The sequence below is a fragment of the Lepisosteus oculatus genome, chromosome 14, assembly GCF_040954835.1.
Source record: "Lepisosteus oculatus isolate fLepOcu1 chromosome 14, fLepOcu1.hap2, whole genome shotgun sequence".
Lineage (NCBI taxonomy): Eukaryota > Metazoa > Chordata > Actinopteri > Semionotiformes > Lepisosteidae > Lepisosteus > Lepisosteus oculatus.
Window position 1 is genome coordinate 48,192,730 of NC_090709.1, and position 7,765 is coordinate 48,200,494.

A 7,765-nucleotide genomic window follows, 5' to 3' on the forward strand; every position below is an offset into this window, starting at 1 on the left:
ATCAACTTTGTAACTGCAACCACAGGAAAAACAGCAAGAAGCAGGCTCCATTCCCCATTTAAATCTGTCGTGCGAGGCATGCTTTTTGAACGCATGAAGTAAATCCCACGATCGCTTTTGAACTTGGACAAAGTACTTCCAAAGGAGCGCTATGCGCAAAGATTTAACAAGCTCAACCCCCGCCGACGATTCGGTGTGAAGAAGCAGAACATTCAAGTTTCACAGACAGAAGCGGCACGCCAGCACAGCCAACATTAAAACGGAGGGCACACTATGATTTGCATTGACACAAAAGGGATCTGGGCAGTCGTCGTTCCCTGCATAACGCAAAAAGTGGCAAAGCGCTTTTGGGTTGAGAGGACGCAAAAAGGTTTTTGTTTTGTGCCTTGATGTCAAGCTGAGAAAGTATCTTTAAACACTCTGCTTAGTTTCTCGAGAGACTGCCAAAAAGCAGTTCCCTCCCTTTCGTCTGAAGCCAGCTGAAAGGGGGTCTTGACAGAAGCACCTGGCAGCGGTGGGATTCGAACACACACCCCCGAAGAGACTGGAGCCTTAATCCAGCGCCTTAGACTGCTCAGCCACGCGACCCGCTGCGTGCTGTCTCTTTGTCTAATTACTTGCCCGGAGGAAGCCGGGTGGGTTTTGCTCTTGTCGCCTGACTTAGTGGCGTTATGACCGTGGAACCGACTGCACCTGCTTTTTCTGAGATGCTTCCCCTCTCATGGCGAGATCTCGACTTTTTTAACACCTCTGGATAAAGATCTTCTGTGGAGCAGGTTTCAGACCTCTGCGTACAGCACCCTTGATGTCATTTTATTTTTACAGCAGCCGCATCCGGAAAGTTGTGTCTTTTACATTTTATTTAAACAACAAAACTACATACAATACAAACAAGAGCACATATTACGTATCAAGAAAATCGTCAGGGGCACATGCGATAATACAATTGCACTTTATGAAAAACGATTACACAAGGTAAATAAAGATAAGGTCCGCACAGCTTGTTCTTACATTTCAAAAGAATCCGTAAATACCCCTTTACATCTATTTTGAACTGTTCAAACGTAGGACTCTTCCCAGACCATTTCACTTTATATCACATTCCTAAACGAGGATGCATCTCCTGTTTTAGAACTCTTTTGGGCGGTATGGCTTATACAACACACCCACAGTATTCTAATGGTGGACTGCAGATCTGTGCTATAGTTCAGTTCAATTCGAAGGATCCAGCAATCGTACTGGATTTGACTGGGATTCTGAAATGTCTCTTGCAAAAGTATTCGGGTTTGCTTGAACCTTTGATAAAAAAAGTGATCTGATCTGAAACTACCCAGCTTACAAACTCTGAGGTAGTTGTCACTAAACTCGGACGTGATGTGGCACACATGTGCCATGTGCCTTTACTTTTGTAAAAAACTGGTATCGGGAAAAGTTTCTTAATATTTCTTTTGATTAGCATGCAAGAAAATGTGTTCATTACCTATGAAATTTCCCGCCAGCGTGGAGTTTGAATTCACAACCTTGAGACTCAGTGTTCAAGAGTCACAGAAGAGGTCGGCCTGGTCTTCAGTTTGCCAACGATAAGCTCCGGCAGTGCTCCTCTGTAAAGCAGACTGTTCGGATCGGTTATTTGGGACGGCACTTCGATACTAAGATCATTTGCAGTACACTCAAAAAACATAGACGAAGAAGGTGTCACAGTAAGGTGAACCCTATGGGCGAGGGATGTTCCTGCCTTGTGTACGACTACACCACCTAGCAATACAAACGGGGTGCTAGGGCCCCTCTACATTACCACAGGTTCTGTTTATCTCCTAGAATCACCAATGCACACACAGACCAGCGACAAGCATTTGTATTGTATAAGTGCCCTTTTTATTTTCCAACTACATTCACATGCACTATCACCCAAAAACACAATGAAAACAGAATTCACAGCAGCAAGAGGTCCTTCCCAGGGTCAAAATGAATACAGAGGGGCAGCAGTCTTTCCTGTAAAATACTAAAGAGAGGTCCCTCGAACGTCTCTACTTAGTACCTGTAGTCTCTGATGGCCCACTTTGAGGAGAGGGGTATCGCCCAGTCCTATTTCCCCAGTCTCTGTTCAGGTAACAATAGAAATCCTCTGCGACTATATTACATTCCTCTCAGTTTGAATCGGCTAACTGTGCCAGTTTCCTTGTTCCTCACCTTCAGGTGTTAAAAGTCTCTGTACAGTACCTCTGTTTCAATGCCAATGTCTCCTGTTGTCGTCAGTTACTGAACCAGTAGATCCTTGCCTCCAGGTATTAGAAGTCTCTGCAGAGTACCTCCGGGGTCTTGCACTCTGCAGCTTCCCTTGTGCTGCCTGTGTCGTCTCCAGGGTCCAGTGGGAATAGGGAGCCCCCTCTGTTCTGTCTCAGGTCTTTTTATCCCTCTCCTTAGCCAATCCCTTTCAGGGGGGTTTCCACTGTCCCTGTCAGAAAAGGGTCCAGGAGGAAGCTTGTGTTGTTTGAGGGGTGTTGGAGTGCTGAGCTAGGTGTCATGGAACCTTATCAGTTCACCCCTTGGTCTGGCTAAAACTGGCTCAGCGACTCCTCACACCTCCAAGTCTCGATACCTAATTGCTCCCTGAACGACTTGGGTTTGACTGTTTTTACTGACTGTTCCTGTATTAATTGGGACAACTGCAGTCACCCCCTTGAGTGAGAGGCAACATTGACACCATCCTGGAAATCAACATAACCTAATCAATCACAGCCTGTTACTGCCTCAATGACCCACACCCTGTAACACAAATCAACATAACCCAATCAATCCCAGACCGTGACTACGTCAATGACACACATCCTGCTACACAAGCTTCACCTGGAGCACAATGGCTGTGTTTTCAGCTACGGAAACTTCCTGTTGACAACTCGGTGTTTGTGTTGCTTTTTCTGCTCAATGGAGCTGTATTAATGCAGGCACACTTGCTTCCACGGCAAGTTATTTTATTAGTGCTCACAAACCAACACACTGCAGACACCTCTGATACTGTCACTGCTTGTGGGCCCCGTGTTCCTGCCGTCAGTCTACTATACCATGTTCATGCACATCTAGAAATATTACTGCTGTAGTACAGGAGCGAAAGACGAAACGAAAGCACACCCAGTTTAAAAAGGCACATTTGTCAACTGCTGAACTTCACAAGGATGGGATTCACACCCACATGTGCAGAGCACAATGGATTAGTAGTCCATCGCTGTACCACTCCACCACCTCATCCCAGAAGTTAGCCTCCTGACATGAGTTAGTGCTCAAGATGGTCGTCTTTCCTCTACTCAAGGATCATTTTCCTCTTCCACCTGCGATTTCACCATTTTCCTTAAAGATGTCAAACATAAAAAGCATATTGAGCTCCTTGGACTTGAAATTACCAGATAAAAGCCATTTCTCATCACTTGCTCAGCGAGCAGGCTCAGCGCACACAGAACGCAGGTATCTCAGAGCGGTTTGTCTAAGAGGCTGTAAAAGGAGAGTGCTCTGTTGGTGCTGTGGCTTAGCTGGTTAACGTGCATGTCTAGTAAATAAGCTTCTAGGTTCAAATCACCACAGTGCTTTTCTTCCTCTCTTGCCATGCAGAGTTGGTCTTTGTGGACAGCAACAGGTGTCTGCCTTAACTTTAATGGAAGTGTTCATTTCTGGAACAACTTTTTTAAAAACAAATTCCACACATATTGCGATAGATAAAATACTAATCTTCCCTGTTGGTGCAGAATAATTAGTGCCAGCTGGCATGAAAACGACAATTTTTTTTTGTCTTTAGCGTAAAACCTGTGAATGTAGAAGAAAAGATGACGAGTGTCAATTTTTATGGCACCGTGAGCTTGTACTTCAGTCAAACACGTAGGTAATTCAAACACACCCAGAGATGCACTTTGAATTAGCTTTGACCTAAATACTATCTACTCCAGATGTGATTGGGCCTCTTTCCACATCCTGATATATGCAGAGAACACAAGCTTTTGGCACGAGTGAATATAAATGTAAACATAAATACTATTCAATATATCGGAATTTTGTTGTATTTAAAAAATATTTTAGCTCGGGATCCTCAAATCAGGAGTGTAGAAAAGAGCACCGTTAAACACCATCGGGAGTGCAGAACGTGATAAAAGTGTTCTTTAAACAAAAAGTGAAAATAGTGAATTTGTCTTTCACTTAGATGTTCATTGAAAGCTCAGTAAACGATAAAGCAGTGGCTCGTTTTGTGAATTCTCCTCGCATCAGATTGTCTTGCTTCGACCTTTAAATTGTACACTGTGTAGACCCTTCACTCTCCCTAACTCAATTAAAGAGCCACAGGCAAAAGTGCCTGTCAGTTTAGTTCAGTGGTAGAGCACTTGTATCTCATGTATAAGGCTTTGTTTTCTACTGCCACTCTGGATTTCTTTTTAAACGCAACATCTTATCTGTGATTGTCTTTCATGTGACATCATGTGTGAATTTCAGCATGACACATAACATCGTTTGAGATGCTATTTTTAAAACAGACCAAATGAAAGACCTAGTAGCTAAATACAATTAGAAAACACGGGAATCTAATTGAGAAAATTTGGACCGGAGCGATGTATAGTATTGTAATGGTTGGGGGTTCAGGCGGGCACCCTTGCCATTGCCACTTAAGTCAGCCCCCCACTGTCGGGGACTCAAACCTGCGACCGCCACCATAGCTCAACCGCCACCATAGCTGGGTCCCTGTTGAGTGATGCCAGAGGCCTGGGTTTGAGTCCTTGACGTTGGGGGACTGACCTGATGTGGCAGTGGCGAGGATGCCCATGTGAACCCTGGAGCGTTACATTGGTGTCAGCAGTGGGATGGGATAGCCCTTTGCTAAGGTTGGTGAGTTAAGCGGGGGAGAGTGTAACGCATACGGCCACCATTGAGTGTGTAAGAGCCGGCTTACCAGAGCGGCGATGTCACTGCCCTTCCCTGTAATAGCAGGGCCACAGCCGCAGGACTGAAGGGAGATTGCTCTTTAGCTCAACAGGCTAGGTCCCTGTTGAGTGAAACAGGAGGCTCTGGTGGTGGGGGGCTGTTGTGAACACTGGAGTACTACAGTATTACTAATAGCAGCACAAAGCTCACAGTGGTGGCTTTAGGGTATCAAAGCCAGTGGCGCAATGGATTATGTGTTTGACTTCGGATCAGAAGATTGTAGGTTTGACTCCTCCCTGGCTTGTTAAGCTTTTAAACTACACTTCTCAGCGTACACAACCCTTCTATCGACTGGATGAGTCTCCCGTTACGTCTCCAATTCTTTCCGCAGATTCTGCATGTTTCACCACCGTTACTGTTGGACCACAGCCAAAAATTGGAGGAGAGATATGGTTCCGATAAACTGTCTTAAATAATCATGTTGAAAAAGGTGACAACGTTTTTTTTTCTTTAACATAACCTTACATTTGCCTGTTCAGTTTAAGTTATTTTCTGTACCTGCAAATTCCCCAAAGACATGTGTCAAATCACAATCTATTCAGTTAACACCCAGATGTAACAGAACACATTTAAGACTTACACCCCCTTTAAATATGTATTTCCTTCATTTCAGTTTTCTTACCTCCCCAAGATACCTGAAAGTTCACTATCCCATATTAAGGACTGTACATGCATTACCGGTAATACAGCTACTAATAAAGATATACATTAATCTTAATTATTAATAAATTACACTTTTATTAATAAAGACATGTATTCATCAAATTCATTGTGAATAGTTGTGGTGTCTAGAAAACAATTTTAGCTACAGTAAATATTTCAAGCGAGTGGTGCGTATGTTCGTTACTTTGTGACCATATTATTTCCACTACATTCAGAACAGTTCAAATGCGATCGACTGTTCCTCTACTGAGCTACATAAACCCTGTGAAGAGGTGGTTTAAGTTAGTCTCCTACATCGGTAACATCTAATGGGCAGCACATGTTATTTTAGGTTTGTTGCAATTGAGAACAGGTTTAGTATGGAGCTGCTGACAAATTTCAGCAGCCACGTTCGTTGCAATGACCCGTTGTAGGGTCATTGCCAATCAGCTGCAAGAAAAAAAAACATCATTTGTGCCTTTATTTAAAAAAAGAAAAACAGAGTAGTAGTTTATGTGGTAATTTCAGGTACAATGTAAGAACTTAAGTTAACTAGTCCCACAGTAATGCGTGGGGTCCTATCAATAGAAAAAAATACTTGTAACCCAAAAACACAACAACCACGATGCAAGAAGCCTTCCGGGAACCTAGGTAAATCACTGTAGTAGTCTAACGACTACAGAAAATAAAATAAAAAAAGGAACAACTTCAAAACAAAAAGAACATTAAAAACAAATCTGGGAAACAACAAAAACAGAATCTAATGCGAGAGCTTTTTCAAGTCTTTGGTACCCCATCATGCTCCCTTAGTCCCAGTAGACCTCTCATCTAAGAAGATATCTCTCATCTATCTGTCTAGAGATCAGCTGGGGGTCCACAGCTGATGGGAATTTAAGTAGTGACCTGCGTCAGCTGCAAAGGAAAAAGTATAGGTTTATTCCATGCTGAAAGGAGAAGGAAACACAACATGGAACCTTCTTCGGGTGTGACGTGGAATAAACCTTTACCTGTTCCTTTGATGTTAATTTAGACCGGATTTCCAGCAAATACCTAACAGGCTACAATCCCGTTAGATAAAGTGTTAAGGACGACCTATAAGTAGCAGTATCTAAAGTGGACAGTTGCTTTCAGTAGCTAAAGACAGGACACGCTGCTCCAGGTGAGGCTCGAACTCACAACCTCGGCATGACTCCGCTGTGCACTGCTGTATAAGTACCGCGCGCTGACCGATTGCGCCACTGGAGCCGCGGAAAGTGCTTTCCCTTCACTGACGTTGAACAAACACAGGGTGAAAACGATTTCGGCACGTTTTCCGTCTCTCCGTGGGAGAAAGGGACAGTAAAAGAGCGAGGAAACTACAAGGGAAGAAAATGAAAAAATAGTGCTCACTGCAAAAGAGGGAGGAGAGAGATGGTCAGACACGTAAATCAGCTCGGCGGATTTACACTATTTATGAGTCTTCATGTGTCTGAAACTGTCCAGTTTGTATTTTCGTTTAAAAAATCCAATAAACTTGAATAAGACAAGAAGGCACACACTGCACATCTGCGGAACATCACGTCCGATGTTTACAGTGACATCAGAGATTGAAAGCGAAGTCGTTTTTTATTAAAAGTTCAAGGAAACCTGAATATGTTTGCTAGACGTATTTCAGAATCACAGTGAAATGTAGTACGATTGCTGCACAGATCTGCAGTCTGCAATTAGAATACGGTTTGTGCGTTTTCTAAAACTGCAGAGATACATTTCGGAATGCGTCTTCCTGTAAAAATTAAATATCTATTTTATTTGACGGGCGCTATAAGCAGAGTCTGAAGCCAGCTCCACAGAAGAACTATATTCAGTGGTCCAAAAAAGTGAGTATTTCACTAAGTGAACAATTACTGTACATCATAATCATATTTGTTTTACTTCTCCTGCCATTGCAATTTGTGCACAGATTTTTTTCTTCAAAATTTATTAGCCTTGATGGGAAAAAAACTAAACTGTGTGCGCGGTGGTCAAGTGGTAAGGCATCGGTCTCATAAACCGAAGAGCGCGGGTTCAAACCCTCTCCGTGCCTGGTTTGCGTACCACGATATACCTTTATCTAAATCGTCAATTGTCTTGCAATGTTGAAATCTCTGTAATAAGAAAAGAAAAGTAGTTAATAATCCTTTAACAA

At 43.1% G+C, this 7,765-nt stretch overlaps 1 non-coding gene across 1 annotated transcript; it reads right to left on the reverse strand.

Annotated features, from left to right (window-relative positions):
* Positions 1–6,752: 6,752 nt before the first annotated feature.
* On the reverse strand, positions 6,753–6,846 carry trnai-uau (transfer RNA isoleucine (anticodon UAU)). The gene is made up of 2 exons: positions 6,809–6,846; positions 6,753–6,788 (listed from the first exon to the last, which is right to left on the reverse strand). It is a non-coding gene; the product is annotated as a tRNA-Ile (tRNA).
* Positions 6,847–7,765: the final 919 nt, after the last annotated feature.